This window comes from Amphibalanus amphitrite, unplaced genomic scaffold, assembly GCF_019059575.1.
Source record: "Amphibalanus amphitrite isolate SeventyFive unplaced genomic scaffold, NRLGWU_Aamphi_draft 001103F_arrow, whole genome shotgun sequence".
Classification (NCBI taxonomy): Eukaryota; Metazoa; Arthropoda; class Thecostraca; order Balanomorpha; family Balanidae; genus Amphibalanus; species Amphibalanus amphitrite.
This window is the reverse complement of record NW_024882597.1, coordinates 166,105-189,637: the sequence shown is the minus strand read 5'-3', so window position 1 is coordinate 189,637 and position 23,533 is coordinate 166,105. Positions and strand designations below refer to the sequence as shown.

General features: G+C 49.3%; 1 protein-coding gene across 1 annotated transcript in view; it reads right to left on the bottom strand.

Annotated features, from left to right (window-relative positions):
- Nucleotides 1–23,098, bottom strand: part of LOC122370155 (diacylglycerol kinase 1-like) — a 43,204-nt gene extending 20,106 nt beyond the window's left edge. Inside the window, exon 1 of the mRNA XM_043345517.1 lies at nt 22,642–23,098. The gene's annotated coding sequence lies outside the window, so the exon portion shown is untranslated. The remainder of the gene's footprint in view (nt 1–22,641) is intronic.
- Nucleotides 23,099–23,533: the final 435 nt, after the last annotated feature.

Sequence of the window (23,533 nt, the reverse complement as noted above, 5' to 3'; positions counted from 1 at the left end):
CGTTGGCCGTTCGCAGTGACCGCTGACATCACGAAAGCCTTTCTGCAGGTCGGTCTGAGTGTCGAGGATCAAGACACCCACCGTTTCCTGTGGGACTGTGACGGTCGTGTGCGTGTGATGAAGTCACAGAGGGTCATTTTTGGTGTCAGTAGTTCTCCCTTCCTCCTAAGTGCTACGATTAGACATCATTTGTCTCTGTACCCTGATTCTCCTGCCATTCGTGAAATGCGTGAGAATTTCTATGTGGATGACCTGTTGTCGGGTGCCGACAGCGTGAGTGAGGCCTCCGCGCTGCTCTCAGAGGCTCAGCGTGTGATGAGAGATGCCCACATGATGTTGACCAAGTGTCGCTCTAACAGCCCCCTGTTGTTCGACAAAGCGCAGGGTGTGTTTGGTGAGAGTGAGCATGTGAAGGTGCTCGGTGTGATCTGGAACCCGACTGATGACCTGTTCGCATTCCAGGGCGTGTCACTGCCTGACGACATTGTTCCCACAAAACGTGTCGTTCTCAGCTTTGTCGCACGCATGTTCGATCCCCTTGGATTCATCAGCCCGTTTGTGATGACTCTGAAATCTCTCTTCCAAGAGCTGTGGCAGCTGGGGTTGCACTGGGATGACCCGCTGCCGGAGTCCTGTCGTGAGACGTTCGCCAGATGGCTGAGTGGACTGGCGGTGCTGAAGGAGCTGCGTGTGCCGCGCCGCTACTCGCCGAGCGCGTGGAGGGACGGCCACGGCGCTGAGCTTCTGGCATTCAGCGATGCATCGCCCAAAGGGTATGGAGCTACCGTTTACATCCGTGTCCCTTTGGAGGATGGGTCATTTCATGTGTCGCTGGTGATGGCAAAGAGCCGTGTGGCGCCTGTTAAGAAGCTTAGTCTTCCTAGGCTAGAGCTTCTTGGCTGCCTGATCGCGGCCCGCCTGGTCGTGTTCGTGAGGAGTGCGCTCCGTCTCTCGCACAGTACTCCGTGCCTCTGTTGGACTGATTCAATGGTAGCACTGGGTTGGATCAGGGCCGATCCACGTAAGTGGAAGGAGTTTGTGGCCAACAGAGTGACTGAAATTCAGAGTCTGACGGATCCTGAACGGTGGCAGCACTGTCCGGGGGAGTGTAACCCGGCTGACCTCACCACACGCGGGGTGTCTGCTGAGGAGCTTGTGAGGTCAGAGCTGTGGCTCAGTGGGCCATCTTGGCTGTCACACTGTCACACACCTGACGTGAACCAGTCTGTCTTGGTGCAGCACGACTTGTCCGGCGTCTCTGTGAGTTCTCCCGGAGGTGACGTGTGCCCCCGTGCAGGTGACGTGTGCCCCCGTGGAGGTGACGTGTGTTCCCTTGATGGTGATGTGTACCGAGCTGGTGGTGATGTGAGCACGCCTGTGTGCTCACCAGGCGGTACCGTGCGCACGCCTGTGTGCTCGCCTGGCTGTGCTGTGTGCACGCCTGTGTGCTCGCCTGGTGGTGCTGTGTGCTCGTCCGGCGGTGCGGCGTGCTCGCCTGGCGGGGCTGTGCGCACTCCCGGCGCAGCCGTGTGCTCGCCTGGCGGTGCTGCGTGCTTGCCTGGCGGTGCTGTGTGCTCGTCCGGCGGTGCGGCGTGCTCGCCTGGCGGGGCTGTGTGCTCACCCGGCGCTGCCGTGTGCTCGCCCGGTGCTACCTTGTGCACACCGGACGGAGCTGTGTGTTCGTTTGACGAGAAGGTGTCTGATCCTATTACTGAGGAGATGGTTGAAGTAGAGTCCTTCTGTTTGGTGACTTCACAGTTTGAGGAAGTATTTCCTGTTGAACGCTGGGGTAAGATGTCCAAGGCTGTCCGTGTGGCGGGCTGGGTCCGTCGATTTATACGGAACTGTCGTGTCCCAGCTGACAGGTGCAGTCTTCCTGATCTGACGACTCTCGAGCTAGCTGACGCGAGGCTCGATCTGCTGCGACAGGAGCAGCGGAAGGCGTTTTCTGGAGAATGGAGCGCGTTGGAGAAGCGCCAGTCGCTGCCGAAGGGCTCGCGCCTGATCGGTCTCGACCCGTTTATCGCTGACGATAGACTTCTCAGAGTGAGGGGTCGGCTGGAGTTCTCTGACTTGATGTACGAGGAGAAGCACCCGATTCTGCTGCCAAAATGTCACTTGGCTGTGCTTTTGGCAAGAGAGCAGCATGTTCTTCTGAAACATGCGGGTGTCTCAACGATGATGACTTCGCTCAGAGGAGCGTATTGGATCTTGGGCTTGCGCTGCATCGCCAAGGGTGTGAAGCGCGGCTGTGTCAGCTGCCTTCGTCACGATTCTCGACCGTTCAACGAGGAGGCGGCGCCTCTGCCGGGCTGCAGAGTGACTCAGTCCCCTCCATTCACAGTGACTGGTGTTGATTTTGGTGGTCCCCTGTTCAGCGTCGATTTTCCACGGAAGAAGTTTTACGTGTGCCTGTTCACGTGTGCTGTCACGCGTGCCGTTCACCTTGAAATGACTGACGCCCTGTCGTTACCGGCATTCATGCTAGCACTCAGGCGTTTTTCAGCCAGGCGCGGTCTACCAAGGATCATGTACTCTGACAACGCACCTACTTTCAGGGGAGCTGATAAGCAGCTGCAGCGTGTCTACAGTCATCTGGCGCCTGAGTGGCGCTTCATTGTACCGCATTCGCCGTGGTGGGGCGGATGGTGGGAACGGCTCATCCGTTCCGTGAAAGTGGGCCTGCGCAAGTCGCTTGGGTCACGCTGTCTGTCACGGGATGAGCTGGAGACTGTGTTGTTAGAAGTTGAGTGTTGTGTTAACTCCCGTCCATTGACGTTTGTTGGTGATGGACTGGACTCGAGACCCCCGTTCACCCCGGCGCACTTTCTGACGGGCAGAGGGACCGGGTTCTCCTCGCGGGTGGTGGAGGACCCTGCCTGTGTGAATGCGAAGGCGCTGACTGAGAGAGCTCGTGTGTGTGAGAAGCGTCTGGCTAGATTTTGGTCTGTCTGGTACAAGGAGTATGTCAGGACCCTGCCGCCTTCTGTCAGAAGGTTCAGGCCTCAAGGTAAGCTGTCCGAGGGCTCCATGGTCATGCTGCAGGAGGATAACGTGCCGCGCATGAGGTGGGTACATGGCGTCGTCACGAGACTGATCACCGGCCGAGACGGAAAGGTGAGGTCGGCAGAAGTCCGGACTCCGTCTGGTCTAAAAACCCGTCCCATCCAGAGGCTTTTTGACCTCGACCCGCTGTCCTCTGAGCCGTGAACCGCTCACATTCGTCGGCGGTGTTAGACCGCAGTGTTCGTCAGCAGTGTTAGTTTGTTTTTCTCTCGTCTGCGATTACAGGCAAGGTAGTGTTGGGCGCCGACTGTAGATGTCGCTCTGAGCAGTGAGGCGGCGTGCAGAGGACGCGCTGAGTTGACAGTTGCGTGTGGTGGCTCGCAGAGTGCAGGGTGCAAGTGGCCCTGGTGATGTGACAAGTTTGATGTCGTTTGCGTCGAGGTTGGCGTTTGTTTGTTTGAAGAGTGGTGAATCGATTTACGTTTGCGTTTGTAGACTGATGCGTTTGACTCAGATTCTCTGTCTGAATCTGTCTGAATTGAATTAAGTGATGCAGTCTTGTTCGCTGTGAACTATGGATCTGTCGTTGTAAGATCGGTTCCGTACCTGTGTGAAACGCGCCCTCTGAAGTTCGCATTTCAGGGGGGAGGATGTTACGGAATTTAGTGAACGCTTCTCTTGGCAGCGATTCAACGACTATTTTTTAGCAGTGGTTTAGTGTTTATACGTCCGTGGTGACGTGGCCTGAGAAATGTGATGTGGTGCGCAGGAATCGTCTGATTCAATATATACGCATTGAAATGGCTTGAGCCACGTGTCTCCAGGTCTGTGTCGGAGATTTTTCGGATTTATTTGAGAGTTGAGAGTTGAGTCAAGTTGAATTGTCAACAGCGGTATTTCTTTTTATACGGTGTGGTAGGAACTTGGCATTGATTTTCATCAATTTTGGTGTAATATTTCTTTCAAATTAAGCAATGACCAAAGCATACTAAAAAGTGCGTAGCAAATACTGCTATATTTTTATAATCATGTTTTGTCCAATTGTGTCGTCACTCGTCATTATCGTTGTGGTTCACGAACACCTCTGTTCTTCGGCTCCCGCATTAGTCCGACTGACCACCTCATAGGAATGTCACGGAAATTGACCTCGCTCTGATGCTTGGCAGCTTCAGTCTGACCCGTCTGAGTACAGCCAGTGACAACCTGACCTACCCCTGTGCGTCTGATCTTCCTCCGAGCCCAGACAGCTGCAGTCTGACCTCTCTGAGTCCGCCCATTTACCGATGCGAGCCCAGTCACCAACCGGCATCTCGCCAACTGCCTCCTATCGCTCGGAACACCGACAAAGGGCCGACAAAGGACAATCGAGCAGATCTGGGAGGCGGGCGGACCCACCGCCGCGTCGGCCCGCGCCGCCCAACCACCCCGATGTTCTTCCGCCCCTCCCGCCCGTCCTCCCGCGCCCCGCCCCGTCAGTCCTCCCCCGTCCCCGCCTGTCAGTCCCGCCCGACCGCCTCTCCCGCACTCTAACAGAATGTTCGACTGTCCGTCGTATTGCAGCCCTTCCCACCCCATTAGTAACGCTCCACTTACTTGTCCACCAGTCCATTTTAACAGCTGAACCCACTCCGTCTGTCGGTCTCTGCCTAACCCGTTTGCCCCGTAAGTCTTGTCCACCCCGCCCATCCCGCCCCGCCCATTCCGCTCGGTCCACCCCGCCCACTCTGTCCGGTCCGCCCAGCCCACTCCGCCCAGCCCTCCCTGTCCCGTCTTCCCCACCCACTCCCCCCCGGTCTGATCGGTCCGTTCGGTCCACCCCTCCTACTCGGCCCGGTCCACCCCGCCCGGTCCACCCCTCCCATCCCGTCCACCCCGCCCGGTCCACCCTTCCCATCCCGCCCACCCCGCCCGGTCCACCCCTCCCATTTCGCCTGCCCCGCCCGCTCCGCCCCTCCCATTTCGCCTGCCCCGCCCGGTTCGCCCGCCCATTCCGCCCACTCAGCCCGGTCCACCCCTCCCATTCCGCCCGCCCCGCCCGGCCCGCACAGGGCGGCGGGCTGTGTTCCGGCGCGTCGGCGCGGCCGCCGCCCACGCTAAGTAGGTCTTTGTAGCCAGCAGCGCCGCCGGCGTACCCCGAACGTCAGATGTCGCCGGCCCGGTGTCACTGTCTGGTGACGACCGTGGTGACCCTGACCTGATGACGGCCGCACACACTCTGCCCCCGGCCGACGAGTCATCCTGCTGGGAGATTGACTGTCACCAGGAGGGGAGAGGAGGGGAGATAGACCACTATCTCAGAGAGATGCACACGGGGTGATGCGCTCTTCCCAGCGTTTATGGTCCGAGATGAATGGAAGGATATTCGTCTGGAGAATAAAGCCCTGTCACCGGACCGCTGTCTGCTGTTTCGCCAAACGGAGCGCCTAAGCGGAAGTGGTCATTGCCGAGGGAAGGTACCGGTGCTTGAGCAGATGGTCTCGGCACTTTGCTGAAGGTGGGCTGAGTGATATTACTGCCAAGAAGGGTTGAAGTTAAGCACCAGAGGAAAAATATTACAGGACATCAGACTGGGGTAAGGCCATCCCGCCCTCCGTATCAGGACAATGTCCTGCCCCCTCCCCCCCCCCTAGCGGGGATGGCTCGGGGAGTGGTCCCGATGGGAGGGCGATTGCGGCGCCCACCACTGTGATACTGATCTGTGTCCCCGGGCACAGAGAGAAGCTGACCAGAATAGAGGCAGCACACTGTGCGGCCGGGAGAGAGAGAGAGAGAGAGAGAGAGAGAGAGAGAGAGAGAGAGAGAGAGAGAGAGAGAGAGAGAGAGAGAGAGAGAGAGAGAGAGAGAGAGAGAGAGAGAGAGAGAGAGAGAGAGAGAGAGAGAGAAGAGAGAGGAAGGGATGAAGCGGGAGAGACAGGCAGTAGCAACGAATGTTTGATCTCATCTTTAGTCCAAATTTCAGATACGCTTTCGCAAAAAGCTAGGCATTGAAAATATTTTCATTTTCACAAAACAAGGAAAACTACGCTAAAGTGATTTTCTACAGTAGTGTGCAGTCTACTGTAGTGAGAGTACTCCATGACCCCTACTCCTGACAACAGTAAATTCTGCCCACGCGGCGGACACAAGATCCCCTTGTACGCCGGCTGGGTGGGATGGGGGGTGTGTGGGGGGGGGATATAGTCGGCTCCGACGGGCGGGCGGCGCCGACGGGCCGTTAGTGGCGCCGCCGGCGGCTCTCCGGGATCCCAGTGGCCGGGCGCACTCAACATAACGAGCTCCGCCCTCCGCGCCCCGGCCCGGCCCGGACCGGCCCGACCCGGCTCGGCCCGCCCCCGCTCAGCGACGGTCGGGTATGCAGAATTGCAGAGAGCCCGACAGGCTGTCGGAGTCTGACGTACTTACATGCACTGTCTGCCGTCTCCGCACCGGCCATCTCACGAATCTGCTCACTGTATGATAAAGCCATTCCCCATCCTGCCTTATCCACCGTCAGAGTCCACAGTCCGCCGTCCTTCTGTCCACCGTCTACGAATAGTGTTTGTCTATTTCAAACAACCTGCAGATATCTATCCACCGTCCGCCGTCATCCTTCCACCGTTCGCCGTGCCCCGCTCATCGTCCCCATCCTTCTTCCACCGTCCGCCGTCCAGTTCGATCCTTCCGCTGTGCCATCCAGATCCACCACGCCCAGTCTGACGGCTTCCAACCTACCGACTCACAAACAGACAGAGGTTTCAAGCGTCGGTACCTGCGCCCATTTCCAACTCAATCTCCACCGCAGGCCCCCAGTGGTCGTCAGTCAGTCTAGGGGAATACCTGTCCATGGGCCAGTTTCATAGTTTTCATATTCTTCAGTCTTACAACCGGTTGCCATTTAGTATCAGTTCCAGTCTACCGGTTGGTTGCCAGTCGATCTCACTACTGGCTCAGTATTTGCCGGTCACTGTTGCTTCTTAGTTTGCTTGCCCAAGTCGGTCGCAGACCTCGTCACAGATGACCCGACACGCGATATGAATGGATGCTAGTCGCCGTCCCTCAGAGTATCGCCGCATAGCACAGCGATATGAATAAGTCGTGAAGTGGCTCCTGCTTCCAGAGCGTAGCGTCTCATCTCTCGGCTCTTCTGCTTCCTCTGCCGCCATTGACATTCTCCTTCAGTCTGCTTTTAGCCTCCCTCTGTGTGGGGCTAAGGTCAAGGTCTATTTCGGTTGGAGACCCGGCATAAGCGAACTCCACCGAAGTCGCCAATCATGTGAGGATGTTCCCGCACCTGTGTAGCTCGAATATGCCGATGCAATGCTTTTTTATGATGCTGTCAGCATATCCGAAGCAGTTGTTCAAAGTGTAGCGTGCCGCATTCACAACGCATCTGCGCATTGATGATAGGGATGTGATTGGTATGCATTTTACGCGGAGAACAACGGATGTCGGACGTAGAGCGTGTGCGGACGGTTGCCTAAAAACCTCCGGGCTGCGGGAGAAGAGCGGCAAAATTATATTTGTTTTGTATTTCGGTTCCGATTAGATATTTCTAAATGACTATAAAATACCTATATCTGATAAGAAACATACAGAAGAACCACTCTAAAAAACATAGTAGCCTGATTTCTCAAAATGGGAGAGGTTTCCTTTTATATTTGACCGTTGCCAATCATTCATCCCAGCAATAAATCAAATTCATTTTTGGTTTATTCTGAAGATCGCAGAGCAAAAAGGAAAAAAAAACATAAAGCAGCTCATTCGCGTTCCTGAGCTCAAACGGCATCTGATAGACATTTTTTAGTTGACAACTTTTAGCCTCAAATTTGCACTTTTTGACCTGACCATAGTTACCTGACCTCCGCTATAACCGGCTAAAAATGGCTTCAGACCGCACTGACGACACTATAATTCAGTGGCCAGAAGGGACCATAAAACATACGTCAGATGACCTATGCAATTACCTCCTTTAAAATTTTCGTGAGCTTTTGTGACATACCTGGACCTTCTTTACCTATAACATACATATTACCGGCTCCGTACCCGAAGGGTAGGTACCATTATCCTCAGCATGCATTTATGAGTGTATACCCTCAAAATGGGCTCATGTGTTACCTGCCTAGCGGCGACCAGGGCCTCGTTTCATAAAAGGAATTACTTACGGCGTTCCGTCAATTATGCCAGATTTGGCGTATTTGATGCCAATTCGGTTTCATAAAGCCGGAGACCGGAGTAATTCACGTCATCGAAAGTACGGAGCTTCATTTACGGCAAATGCTCGATACCGGACCAATTGATGCCATTTGGGTTTCATAAAACGACGTAATTAACGCCAAATATTTTATCAAGCTCTTGATATCAGTGGTGTAAACTACGCACAAAAATGTTGCGTGATTTTGAATTAATGTGAAGATTTGAAGCTAGTTTTTGATATATTTTATAGCGTTGAGCCCGGTAAGGAAGAAAGAACAGCCAAAAAGAGAAAAAGAAACTGCAAATCTTCTGTACCAGTCGCTTTTTGTGGCCACTATCGGAATTTTGTTTATTCGCCGCGCCGCGCCACTTTCGTAGTTAGGCACTTCTGCTTCTGCTGGCTTTCTGCTGTTTTTAATATATTGTTTTAATAAAGGATGGTCATCAATATAAATTTTGTTTTTTCATAAATAAATTCTAAGATCTAAATTTAACATAATTGTTTTATAATTTCTCGTAAAAAAATAAGTGTTGACATGAAATTGTAATTTGTAGGACGCTTGATAAATTACGGTAACTACGCAAATGTGCTTAGTTACGGAGGTGTAAACAATTCCAGTTGTGGCTTTGTGAAACGGCTTTATTTGCGCTCCGTAGTTTGAAAGGGTGTGAATTACGGAAAGGTGTAAGTTACGGCAGAGCTTTATGAAACGAGGCCCAGACCCCGAGTTGTGAACATACCAAAAGTTGACAATTTCTACTACCCTGACCTGGGCCCAATCTTACCAATGCACAGTGGGGATTTTTCCGATCTAGCGCCTATTAATTCAAAAAATATTTTTTGGATTTTTGTTTATTTTTTTGTGTCAGTAGGGCTAAGAAATGTCTGAATTTTTAATATATGGCATTGTTTTATCTGTATGTCCACAGCAAAACTAGGAAAAATGCGCCTAAAGTTCACACTCATGCGTGATTACTCAATGGGCTCAGCAAGGCCCGAAAGTGTAGCTCAATTTCATTGTCCTGTCCTGTTGGTTTTAATCTTGCGAGGTCTTAAAGTTGCATATCGTCTGAAAGGCACCTTTATTAGGAATGGAATGGCAAACAGAAAGTATGCCACAACCTTACTAAGGTCACAAAAATGCCCTTTACAAAAAACCCTTACAGACACCATATTGAAGGAATGGTATTCTAAATAAATGTAGGAAATCAACAATGTTCTCCACACTTTTCCACTCCGAAATATATCCTATCGAATTCGCCACTTTCTTCTGCGCAAGACAACGCCTAGTTTGGCTGCCGAAACTTGCCTGAACACGGAATATTCACATTAGAGTATCTTAACACCCCACTCGAGGAGCGCTAGGGCAAACAGCACGATATAGGTATGTTCCGGACATAGGCGAATAATTTTACTTCGTGATTTATATGATGCATATTTTCTGAGACACATTCATTAGGAATAGGATGACAAGCGTAAATTATACATACCGTAACCTTATTAACCATCACACTTGTGGGGAGGGGGAGGGGGAGGGGGAAGGGGTCGGATAAAACCCCATGGGTTTCCGCAAATTACTCGCACAAAAAGCGGCCGATCGCGCCGAAACTTTCGGTACCCTCGAGATCATCAATTTTACATCTAACCTGAAAATTTCATGACTCTGACCTAACTGACCTTTGACCTGTGGCATATTTCTCGAGACCATGTTTGGCCGGAATCGCGATTCGGCGTATGCCAGCTCACATTATCCGCGGTTTACAGTCTTTTTGTGGTTTTAAACGTTCAAATATGTGAAATGATGTTGGTGCCATGCATAATGGTGGGAATTAAGGTCACGTGAAGGTCAAGTCAAGGTCATTGACCTTTTGATGACCTTGGTTCACTTTTTCGAGTTTTACTTGTTTCTAGGGTAGTTTTTGGTGCTGATTTCGATTTTAGCAGCCATTTGAATATTTACGAAGTAGTTCTAGTGCCTTCGTTCCATGTTACGAAGCTATCAGTAGTAGGTGACACTTCTATGGATGGCCGGCAGGACGCCTACTAATTGATCTAACGTGACCTGACCCGACCTGGCCTAAATGCATAAAGACATCGTCTGTGATCAAAACTAACATGAAATTCGTGATCAGCACCCCAAAATACCCCGTAACACCCTAACTTTGCGAAGTTTCAAGAGGTCTCGATTTCCCAACTTTAGTTAGGTCATTAAACGGACTTGGAAAGTCAGCTTATGACTTTGGACTTTGAAATTGGATATATTCGGCCTAATTTCGTCATAGGCAGCACGCTTGACTTTTCCGCGAAGCTCTAGCTTGATCAGGGGCCAAACGGCTGAGCGGGGGGTCCAATTGAACCCCCTATACTATGTTGATTATGCACATTTACAGGTAAAATTCTCACCAGGACACACCAGCCAACATCTGTGCACAATCTGGCTACAATTCTACCTATGGTTTGCCCTCTACGAATAAATACGTGCTAGATCGGAAAAATCCCCACTGTGCAATGCCGTGAATAGGATTTGGCAGCACTGGCCGGAGTTAAAGGCACTGATATCAATGATATCCTTTTTATTTACATACATCCTGCTAATCTTGTCCAATGATTTTGATAGCGTGAATGATTATGAATGTTGCCTGAACGAATGAATAAGTGAATGTGGAATAGTTCTGAATGTTACCAAATGCCGTGAATGCGCATTCACGGCATTTGGTAAGATTGGGCCTTGATCTGTGTCGTCATCAGTGACCTCGAGATCAACATAAAAGCTTCTCAGGTGTTCATGACAATATACTAAATGCATCACAACTTTATGGAAAGTTCCCAGGACACGCAAATTTCCCTGCAGCCTCACTGGCCATCCAGCCATGATCGGTCCCTAATATCCATCCATAAAGCTTTTATCATTCACATTCCATGACATTTTGATCGTCCCTTGCACGACTGCATGGGCGGTGCACCAAACCCTCAACTGGCGCTGGTCGAGCAATGATACGCTGAACAGGAGCAGTGGAACTGACAATTCCGGCCTCACGAGGGCGCGCGGTTGCAAGGGCACGGTCCTGAGTTCCAAAGCATGACTTGAACCAACGAATTCCAATGCTTATGACAGGGCGAGTAGGCCGTGTGACTACATCTAGCTGTAGGACAATAATGGTGCAGAGATATTGGGTCTTCAATAGATAGTCAGGGGAAGGAGGCCCAATTTCGGGCCGAATAACGCAAAATTGGGTAGAGCTTAGCAAAGGGTGGTTTCTGGGACAAAAATGACCGGAACCCGAATCTGACCGGTGCGCACCTCTTACTAATGTTGCACCACTTCCAAAGCACGTGCAACTGCGTGATTCTTCTTTTTTTTTTTGAAGAATGGTACCCTTATATTTTAAAATAAAATTAGTCGTGTAGTTGTGTTGTATTTCGAAACTTTAATATAAAAGTCAAAATTCATTGCAGAAATGAAAATCCTAGTTAACGCATATCAGTGACAATCTATGACGTCACTGTGACGTCATTTATTCGTAAACTGACGGGAACATGAGGTGTGACAACAAAACATTTAACTTTATTCACAGGGCCTCCTTCCCCTGACTAAGACTTTGCCAACAGCTCATAGCGGAAACAAATGACAGGGCATCTTTTACTTATTTAGCGGTATCGAATACCTACTTGTCGTTTGTGCACCAAAATTTAATAGGGGAGAACGAGGTGAGTTGTATCAGTTTTTACTCTAGGTCAAATTTCTCCTTAGATTTAACAAGGAGAATGACCGTTGCTATACCAAAGGAAAGCTTCAACGTTTGTCTACATACACTCTCCTGCGCGTTACGCTAAGGTTTCTTATCTTGCCTACACCTCGCTTTAAATGGGACCACTTCAATTGATACAATTCGCCTCACTAGTGAGGTAAGTTGTACCGCACGGTGGGTAAAGATGTATCAACGGTTTATGATTAGAAAGTGTGACGTTGTATATACACTTCTACACAGTCCAGAGAACAAGAAAAGTATCCTGAATAGCGACGTCCAGCTCCAGCCAGCAGATCAACGATTTCTTGGTGTCGCTGAAGGGTACGGATGACCCTATAGCAAAATCATTGAACCATTTCTTCAATATAAGCGCATAACGCGATCTGTTTGTCCGAAACTAAATGTATTATCACCGTATCACTGTAGTATCACTGCTATCACTGATATCACTGATATCACTGATATCACTGACATCACTGTTGTAGTAGCACTGATACAACATTCCCCACCACACTCTGATACAACTTGTCCAAGTGCGTCATTTCAAGAGAAGGTCTATGAAACGCTATACGCCATGTTTCGTTGCGCGAAACGAATTATGTTGTGATTAAGAGCAATGTTGACTCTCACTTATAGTGGTAAAACAATAGAAAGCTCTCAACATATAAAAGCCAAAAACATATATTTCCTAAAGAACGCATTTCTTACTAAGGACCCATCAAAACACATTTTCGTTACTCGCCCGAAAACGCGTCCACTCTTGTTGACGGCACAACACGGAAAGACGGCGCGCAACGCGGCGTCCCGAACAGTGGCGTCAAGTCTGCGATCTGGCGGATAGTTTTGGCGAAATTCGCTCTGATACTACTTGTCCATGATACAACTCACCCCGCTCTCCCCTAGTTAGTTGAGCACAAAATGGTTCTTATACGGAAAATTTGAGGTTTTAAATGACATTTGGTAACACACTTGAGTATATAATAAAACGTAAATAAAGTAAATAAAGTAAAACGGCTATTAGCCGTTTTCACGACGGGCTAAATATCTGGCGAATGCACCTAATTTGACCAAATCTGTACCGAATCTTGTTTCCGACAAATGTCTTTACATTATGAATTCATTGAAGTGTTTTAGTCGATGATAGTGTCTGATGGTATGACAAAGAAAGATATAAGCAATTAGCGCAACCCTAGCTAATAGCTACGAAGAATCACACTGAACCTGATTTGACCAAATCTGCACCAAATCTGACCAAATGTGTACCAAATGTGTATACCAGATGGCCCTCGTGAAAACGACTAATAACTGTTTTCACGAAGGCCATCTGGTACACATTTGGTGCACATATGGTGCAGAGTAGGTGCATATTTGGTCAAATTAGGTTCAGTGTGTCTCTTAGTAGCGATCAGCTGACAGCTAGGGTTGCACTAATTGCTTATATGCCTGCTTTGTCATATTATCAGGGAGTATCATCGATTAAAACACGGAAATAAATACATGAAATAAAGATATGTGCTGTAAAAAAGAGATTAGGTGCAGATTTGGTCAAATTAGGTGCACTCGCCGGATAGTCCGTCGTGAAAAGTGAAAACGGCTAATGCAAGCAACTAAAAATAAATATGGTCATATGCACTCATCATGCCGTCAAGGGCAATGCAGTAGCGCTGACAAGGACCTCAGCTATACTCATACCGTATCCCTTAGTCCTAGTCACGAAATGCTTACATCCGTACCTATAGCTGAATGCAGCGTACATCAGACGACGTGCTATCGCAAAGATCTGCAACGGTTCTTCACGCAAGTCATGCAACAACTGTTCAAAGTGCAATTAACTTGCAACACTTAGTTGGCTATAAAGTATACACATACAGCGTGGTATGCTGGTGACCTCTCAGAAAATCATTCCCAATAGCAAATGGTGATAGCCAACAGCAGCAGATCTCTGCGTCGTCCAAAGGCTGTTTTTGGTAAGAGTGTTGGGTCAGCGATACGTCGCCGCATAAGATACGTCGCCGCATAAGAGCAGGTATGCTTAGCATGGTTGATACAATCTATTAGGTACAGAAAACTGGAGAAAGAAGATTTGTTTTTGAAAAGCAAGGGAGTAGTGAAACGTACACAATACACATGTACATATGTAGGCTGCTACGCTGGAAGAGCTTCTATGCTCCATGGGAGTTCATACAGAAGCTATATCAACTAGGTCGATGGAAGACTACAGCCGATGTTCAGGATCGGCTGTATCGGCTGTCGTGATACGAAGCTCTTAGATATTCAGCATTTAGGCACGACTAATGGCTATGCATTGACCCGCGCCCCGTAGGGCTATCGGCGGACCTTATAGCACCCGTAGTTCCCCCCCCCCCCTCTAAGATCTCGGAAAGTTACCGGCCAATTTTCAAAACTCAAACGGCGTTCGATAGCCCCATCAGGGAGCTACCATGTGACTCAGTTTCAATGACCTAAGTCCAACCGATGACGTCACAGGTCAGGTCAAAGGTCGATTTTTTACCGTTTACAGGCATTTCAAGAAATGCGCTGTAAAATCGAGTGAAAGGCATGTTATTGAAAATCATCGATGGCGAATTGTTCATCATACACATATTTTGTTATTTGAGGTCACTGATACCAGTTCAGGTTACAGAGGTCAGGTCACTGGGTGTCACAATATGAGTGTCGTGTGATACATGTTTTATGGCCCATTTTACATGACAAATGTGATTATGTGAGCCCGGCGACCTTTGGGGCCAGTTTAAGTTATGTTTTTATGAAGTTCAGGTCAAGGTCAGGTCAAATTAGGTCAACTTTCAAACTTGATATTTTTCATAAAATGGGTATCGATTCGATGCAGCTCGTCACGGGGAATGTAATGGTGGCCTTTTTAGCGCTAGGTGGTCTAGAATTGCAAAAAAATAAAGTTCGACAATTTGACGTCATCAATTTTGAGCAGTTTTTCTCGCCATACCTTGGCCAAAAAAAAGAGGTATCGATCTCAAATTTGGTATGTAGATAGGTGAAGTTGGGGGAACGCCGAATACTTTTTTTCTGACGCCCGTAGCACGCAAGGTAGGCAACATAAGCTATTCTTGTTGGCGTCATTCGAGAGGCCAGTCTTTTGCCTTTCAAACATACCAGGCGCATTTGATGAATTCGCATACCGTTAAGCGCAGAAACTAAAAATATCAAAGAAGTGACTTTTTCGGCGTTGCCCCGGACTTCGGGGAAAGCCGAAAATGGGAGAAATGATCTACGGGGAATGCCGACATTGCTGTTTTGCCACTTTATCTCAAACTTTATCCAGAATTTATCAAAGCTGACACGCGTTTTAAGAGCTTGAGGACGCTTGGTGCACACTGGAAGTTATAATTGTGTGATATAATAAGAAAATGCCAGGTAAATAATTCTCTATAGGTAACAGGCCGTTGTGTCGGTTGAAAGTGTAATTTGTGTGACTAAAAATTCGCGTTGCTGTTCTACAGCAGTAAAGTCCACGTAGCGTGCTTTAACCCTCGCCCTGGCAGGGCATTTTTCATAACACGGCCTGGCAGGGGGGGGGTCGATGCGACCCCCCCCCCTCGCGATTGGCTCCTATGGCACCTAGAAACACCAAATTTGGTAGGTAGGTGGGCCCCCTGGAGTTCTCGCCCCTGTGCAAATTTGGCTGCTCTAGGTCAATATTTAGGGGGGTTTTGGGGGGTATAAATGTAAAAATTTCTCTAAAAACAGTTCAAAAGTTTTTCGCTTATAACTTTTGATCTAATTAAGATAGAGCAAAAAGAAAAGCACCAGTGAACTCAGCACGTCAAGGCGCGTCGAATGATATACTTTTTAGCTTGCTTAAGTGTACTTCAAGTTTTTCTTAAATTTTAAGTATACTTAAATTAATAAATTAAGTTAAAGTTAACCAAATTGCATCATATCGCATATCATTCGATTCGGCTGATCACCAGGAACACAATGATACCATTTTTGAAGCTCTAGCGTCATTATGTGCCAAGTTATTGGCAAAAACGTCATTTGACCTCAGTTGACCTCATTTGACCTGACCCATGGATAAGTACACCAAACAAAGAAGCACCAAGTGACCTGCTGTTAAGTACTGTGGTTTCAAAGCACAAAAGTGATAGAACGAAGCGGATATCTCCAGTATTTTCCTAATTTAGTATTTTCCCATAGGCTTAACATTACGACGTAATGACCTCTAACTGACCTCAGGTCAGTGACCTCAAAAAACCCGAACTATATGTTATACAACTCGGTGAACTTAGCACATCCTGAAAGTTTTAAGGAAATCAGTGCAAAACTGTGAGTTGGACAGGTGCAAAAAGAAAATTGAAATTTGACCATGACCTTGTACCGGTTTTTCTGACCTGGTGACCTGACCTAAGGTCACCCGGACCTGAAATTTTCAGGTCATATGTAAAAAGGTTGCCCCATAGGCTGTGCCAAATTTGGTGGCGCTGCGCGCCGCCGTTTTTACGCTATCTTCGTAAAACCTTAGGGGGGTCGCATCGACCCCCCCCTGCCAGGGCGAGGGTTAACGTGCGTAATTGCACGTTTTCGGCATTACCCCAGCCAGCCATACTTTCATTTGCAGGCCCATAACTTTTCAACGTGCCGTATAAATTTCAAATAGGCAGCACACTTATGCAAAGACATGCTGAAGATTACTTGACCGAATTGGCCAGACAAACGGTAGCATAATGAGTAAGAAATGCAGCTTCAAAGGCGCATGTAGTACAAGGAACGCGTACCTTGAAAACGCTCTTGGCGCCCTCACAGCCGAAGTATTCCGAATGACGACTCGTAACAAACATGCGATAATTGTAGTCACTTAAGCTTCAGAGCATCACTGACAGGTGGCATCCATGTCTTACGGTTTTCGAAATATCTCGAATTTCGGCTTTGCCCCAACTCCGGCATTGCCCCAACTTCCCCTCGACGATGGTAGGGACTATCATGTACATTCCGTGTTTTTCTTGTAAAACGCTTTTGGATTCTTTCGGCTATTATATCTAAAAAAAAATACTTTTTTTTGTTTTTGGGGGTCAAAAAACAAACATGTTTAAAATCCGAGATAGCAGTTTTATAGCCTAGTTAATTCTACACCTTTTATGTATGAATATTTTTCTATATCTTCAAAGCTGTAGGGCTGACAGCTCTTCCAGGGAAACCTTTTTTTGGTCGAAAATTGCAGAACATGATGTCATTCTGACGTCATTTGTGGCCAACACATCATAAGCTCTGGATTTTTTTTTTTGTCGCAGTGTGTAAAATTGTTGCCCGGATAGGTCCTGAAAGATTGGTGACGATATCTACCGTCGTTTGGGATATATCTACGAAAAAGGACAATGGGGCCGTTTCGCCCCCCCCCCCCACGGGGCGCGGGTTAAAATATGTACCTAATGATCTGGGTGTATCAGCGATCTGGAATAGTTGGTACGCTTCAAGACAAGCAAGACGTGCATTCCCGAAAACCTTGAGGTTGTTTGACGTCACCATGATGGCTACTCGTATAAGAATGCCAAGTTTTGAGCAGGGTAAAACAAACTTAATTTTATGATGACCATTCTTTCGTTAACCAGAAAAGAGGTCGGACTAGCGATAGCTTTTTCCAGCCAAACCATTTTAGTGTACGGCTCTCGCGAGATTAACCCGCGCCCTGGTGGGGGGGTTATTTTTTGCCCCCCCCTCCAGACTTTTCGATATATCTCCAGAACCGCTCCACCGATCGTCACCAAACTTTCAGTACTCTCCCGGACATCAATTCTACACATTGTGACCAAAATTTTTTCCAAAGGCTATGATAGGTTGGCCGGAAATGACGTCAGAGTGACGTCATGTTCTGCCGTTTTCGACCCAAAAAAGGGTTTCGCGGGAAGAGCTGTCAGGCCTATAGCTTTGCAAATACAGAAAAACGATTAAGACATAAAGGCTGTTTAATTGACAGAGCTACAAAATTGCTATCTCGGATTTTTGGAATTTTTGGAATTTGACCCCCAAAAATCAAAAATTAGATTTTTTGAATATAATAGCCGGAAAATCCAAAAATTTTTTGAATTTCGCAAAAACCGGAACATATGTGATAGTCCTTACCACCTTCTATCCACATACTAAATTTGAGATTGATACCTCTTTTTTTGGCGAAGTTATAGCGAAAAAACTGTTCAAAATTGATGACGTCAAATTTTGAAACTCAATTTTTAGCAATTCTAGAACCCGTAGCGCAAAACAAAGACCACCATTAGACTCCCCGTGACGAGCTGCATCGAATCAATACCCATTTAATGCAAAACTATCAACTTTAAAATTTGACCTTTTTTGACCTGACCTTGACCTGACCTTCTCCAGAAAGTGACCTAAGCCGTACCTCATAGTCTTAGAACCAACACCATTGAATTGGAAATGAAAAATTGGCCATAAAACATGCATCGCACAACCTTAGTACCTTAAGTTAGGTTCATGTGACCTGACCTGTGACCCTTGGTGACCTGACCTGTGACCTGACCTTGTAATGTCAGTGACCTCTTATAGCAACATATGTACTAGGCAACTGACGCCCTATCGCTGATTCTCGACAAAATGCGTTTTCTTCGGTGTTATAGCCCATTCCCTAGATGACCCGTGAACGGTGAAACATTTCATCTTTGACCTGACCTGTGACGTCATCGGTGACCCTGAGGTTAATGAAATTTGGTTTCCCTCCATAAATTTGACAGGCCTTTCGAACGCCGTTTGAATTTTGCGGATCCGTCCAGTAGTTTCGGAGATACGAGGGGGGGGGGGGAAATAGCCCCCCCCCACCAGGTCGCGTTATAAACAGACCCCACCAGGGCGCGGGTTAAGCGGTAGGTTTTGCACTTTTACATTTCCGGTTATATCTTAGAAACTAATCGATCTACGATCAGCCATTTTGCACGATTATGGCCGGCTTGTTACCCAATAAGTCGATCGCATCTTCAACACTTAAAAGCTTAAAGGGACTATCCCACCTTTAACATGGGGTTTGAGTTGAGATAGCCAAGTTTGCGGCGAGGTTCAGAAACCACTATCTATCTAGGTTGCAAACCCCGCGGCCTCTTGGTGTTGAAGAAATTCGTTCCCTTCATTTGAAAATGGGCCTTGTACAAGGCCCTATCTTCAACATGGAGCGACCGTTAGTGTGACGTCACCTCGTTTAGTCATTCTGATTTAAATGGGTTTTTTCGTTGAAAAATCGCTTAAAACTTGGTCTGAACTCTGTTGTGGTGCCTACAGAGTAAAAAGAATCAGCTTTATGACAGTAATGTGGCCTGGGGAAGGAGGTAATTTTGGGCTGTGACGTCACATATTTGAAAGTTTGTGTTTGGAATATGGGAAGCCTAAGATGTTTAATGAAAAATAAATGCCAGAACCGTGTTCCTGGTCATCCAATCTACAAAGTCGGGCACAATTTAACCCTCGCACGACCAGGCCATTTCTCATAACACGAACGACCAGGGGGGGGGGGTTGTTACGACCCCCCCCCTGGCGTTTCGAAACGGAAGGTCGTAGAGCTTAGCGGAAAAAACAACGGATTGCTCTCAACGAGATCTCGCGATTGGTGGTATATTTTTTGGTCCTAGGTCAACATTTGACCTACTTATGACCGGTCAAAGGTCAAATTTTCCGAAAAAATCAAACTTTTTCAACTTTCCGCGGCGATTGCGGCAAAACGGTGGGAGATATCGACTTGAAACCTTCACTATCGTGTTCCTTGATCAATTCTCTATCGTTTGGTATGTATTTCGTTTCCCTAGCTCTAAAAATGGCGCGTTGGGAGCGCCGGAAGTCGGCAAGGTCACAGTCGGCGGCAGAAATTCGAAAAATCAAAATTTAAATTTTTGAAATCTGATCGTATTTTTGGATTTGGGAGGTCCATTTGCTCCCTATAGAAGCTAATATTGCTGCATATTCCCATTGAGGTGACAAGAATTAGCAAAATAGTGGTTCGGGCGCTTTTCAAAAATAGTACCGGACGCTGTTCCTCTTGTGACGTCATAGCTCCGTGACCTGACCTGACCCGGTCAATTTTCTTGCACCACACGATAGCCAATGCCTGCCCCAACATGCATGGGAAGTTTCATCATGATCCATCAAACAATGTGGGTATCACCGGCAGAAAACCTAGGGATTCGGCGCACACGTTTGGTAACTGTCGGCCGGAGGCTGTACCTCTTATGACGTCATAACTCCGTGACCTGACATGACCCGATCAATTTTTTCGGCAAAAGATGCGCAAAGGTTGCCCCAGAGGGTATTCAAAATTTCAGCCCGCTACGACTAGCCGTTTAGCGTGCACTTCGAAAAACCTCAGGGGGGGGGGGTTGATACAACCCCCCCCCCCCAGGCGTTCTAGGGTTAACTGGTTTTAACAACATTTTAGAAGGTGGGATAGTCCCTTTAAGACGACGAAGATATAGCCTGAAGTTTGTGCCCTAAATTTTCTGAGTGCAAAACCTGCCGCTAAAACCCGCGAGATCTGTACATACTACATTCCACTTGGCATTGCGGATGAGGAAAGAAGTAGTGGGAATGTATGAATGCGTCCTGTGCTGAGTATTGCCATTATCAACTAAATGGTTGTGAAATTCGAATAAAACATCACCACTACCAGCTGCAGTTATGGATAAGTACGATCTCGTGAAGGGAGATGAGGGTCAGGTAAAGCCAAGAGGGCAGAAGCATTAGGTGGGGTTGGAAAAAACACATTTGAGATGGATAAGTAATCTTCACCTCTCGGGAGGGGTTAGAAGGATCCCATCATCTATCACGCCGGGTCAGAAGGGTTCCCTGCAGGGGATGTTATGAATCTGCCCCTGAGAGAGGTGAGGAGCCCGAGAGACTGTCGTGTCTTTCATGGGTATCTAATTTAACCCTCGCCCGCACATGGGGGGGGGGGGTGGTTGCCACCCCCCCCCCCCCAGGTAGTCTTTCTGCTCTGCACTCAACATTTTTAGCGCTAGAACGCTGATTTTTCGTATAGCTGCTCCTCTATCCTTTCTGGATGTCCACTGAAAATTTCAAGTTTCTGTGATTTTTGGTTTCGGAGATATGACCTTGTTTTTCAGGTCATGTCATGACCCAAATGGCCAATTCTCAACATCCTGCGTTTGCCATGGGTCTTGCGAGCTTTTGACACCCTGATTTCGGCCTTTTTTGCCAGTATTACCTCCCACCTATCATGGAACATGTTGTTCGACGATGTACAGGGGTCAAGGTCAGGGTCAAGGTCAACCTAGGTCATCTAAGATAATTGCGTTTTAGGCAAGCTGAATTTACTTTTTTTGATTTTTTTTTACTGCATTTTTGGTAAAAGCTTCTCAGAGCATGATTTCATGTAATATGGACCCAAAAACAATCGGTGCACACATCAGTATACACACAGACACACACAGACATACAAACACATATAATTGACCTTGACCTAACTTGACCTGAAATGACCTCAGCCGCAAAATTCTGGTCGGGTAGTGTGACAAAGAGGTTCTAGCTGGCCTGGCACCAGAAAACAGCATCGTCATCGGTATTTGATAAGCAGCGCACTTGATATCCAACGGTGACCCAAAACAGCAACATTTTTTTAGTTTGACCTGACCTGGAAGGTCAATGACTGACCTGAGAAGGTAAAACTGGGTATCATTGGATTCGTCTCTTCCCAAAGAATCTTTTTGGTCCTTACCGCTAAGCTCTATCTCCAACAGGAACGAAATGGCGCGGGGGGGTGGCAACCACCCCCATGTGCGTTCTAGGATGGGAAAATGGCATGTGCGGGCGAGGGTTAAAGGGGTCAGGACTCGGGAGGCTCCAAGGTTCAATGTCTTTCAAGTCGGATCAGGACCATTTTGAGAGCGATCAAGAATCAGATCAGCCCCGAAAAAGTTCAGGACAATAATTCCTTAGAACAATCAACAGAAGCCATTTTTGGTGCGTTAGCTCTGAACAAGTGCCATTCGGTGCTTCTGTTGTCCTGCTGTGCTGAATCAATCCGTCACTAGTTGGCATCGTGGCTGTGGGAAGAAGTAGTGGTAATGTATGAATTCGTTCTGTGCTGGGTATTGCCATCAATCAAGTAAATGGCTGCGAAATTCGAAGAATTCGAAAACAAATTCGGACCCATTCTTTAAAAAACCATCTCGCTAATCGCAACGAATCCCGACACTCACAGGTCAGAGTTCATACGCCGGTAAGAGGTCAATGGGTGAAGAGGGGGGGGGAGGTTATCGGAGGTCACCGCGCCAGAACCTGTTGGAGGTGACCATGACGTGACCTGCGGGAGAGTAAGGTCATTGGACATGTCAGAGGCCGCCGTGTCGTGACCTGTTGGAGGTCAGCGCGTCGTGACATGTCTGCTGGAGTTTGACGGCACGGGACCTGTTGAAGGTCACCAGGTGGTGACCTGTCACAGGTCACCGTCTCGTGACCTGTCGGTCACCGGCCGCCGGTCGGGATGGCTGAAGGACGGCGTCCGGGCGTCGGACGCTGGCCGCCTGCCCCGGGAGCGGCGGCCGCGCTCTCTGTCAGCTATCGATCGGGGCGTGCCCGGTCAGCCGGCCGGCCCGACTGCGGGTCAGGCCCGGCTGCCGGGACCGGCACTGAGCCCTGCCGCCCCGCTGACACCCTGACTGGCCCTCGGCCCTCAGCGGGCGGCCCCGCGGCGGCGGCGCCGGGCCGCGCCGGCAGCAGCGCGCTTACCTGGCGCCGTCAGGCCGGTCGGTCCATGCGCCGGCGGCGGTGGCGGCGGCGGTCTGGGTGGCTCCGGGAACAGCAGCGCACACTGGCTCACACGACGGCACGTTCACGCGGCTCGTCTGGACATCACTGGCGCGCCGGCGGCCGCCGAGCCGACCCGCTTTTCGGCTCCATATTGGATTGGCAGCGCGCGAGCCTCGAGAGTGCGGCCGCGACCGTGCGTGACGTCACCGAGCCCGCGCCGGCCGCCGCGCCGGCCCGGTCGATGGCGACGCTCTGACAGAGGGCCCCGGACACGGCCGAGAGCCGGGCGGGCCGGCCTGCCGTCGGCCACACGGTCCACACTCGGCACCGGCACCCGACCACTGACCGCCGACCAGCACCCGCACTGCACCACAACTCACAGTCTGACCGTGCACCTCAGTACAGTCAGCGGCAGCACCGGCCGCCAGCTCGGCTCGAGGCGCTCGTCGCCGCCGTCGTCGCTGCCGTCGCGGCTCTGTCAGAGACCGTACGTCCGGTCTGGCAGCGTCGGTGACGCACACAAGCAACGTCATACGTCGGCCCGAGAAGCTCGGTGCGTCGACGGTACCGGCGCGGCAGTCGACGAGCCGTCCAAGTCCGAGTGGGGCCGGGCGGCCCGGGCCGCGCGCCCGGCCGGTCGCCGAAACACCTGAGAGAGAGAGAGAGAGAGAGAGAGAGAGAGAGAGAGAGAGAGAGAGAGAGAGAGAGAGAGAGAGAGAGAGAGAGAGAGAGAGAGAGAGAGAGAGAGAGAGAGCGACAGGTGTCCGGGCCGGAGCCGGACTGACTCACACCGCCGGCCGTACCCGGAACGAACGGTCCGGCTCGGCGTCCGGCTCCATTCATTTGACGCTGACATTTGTCGTGCAGCGGG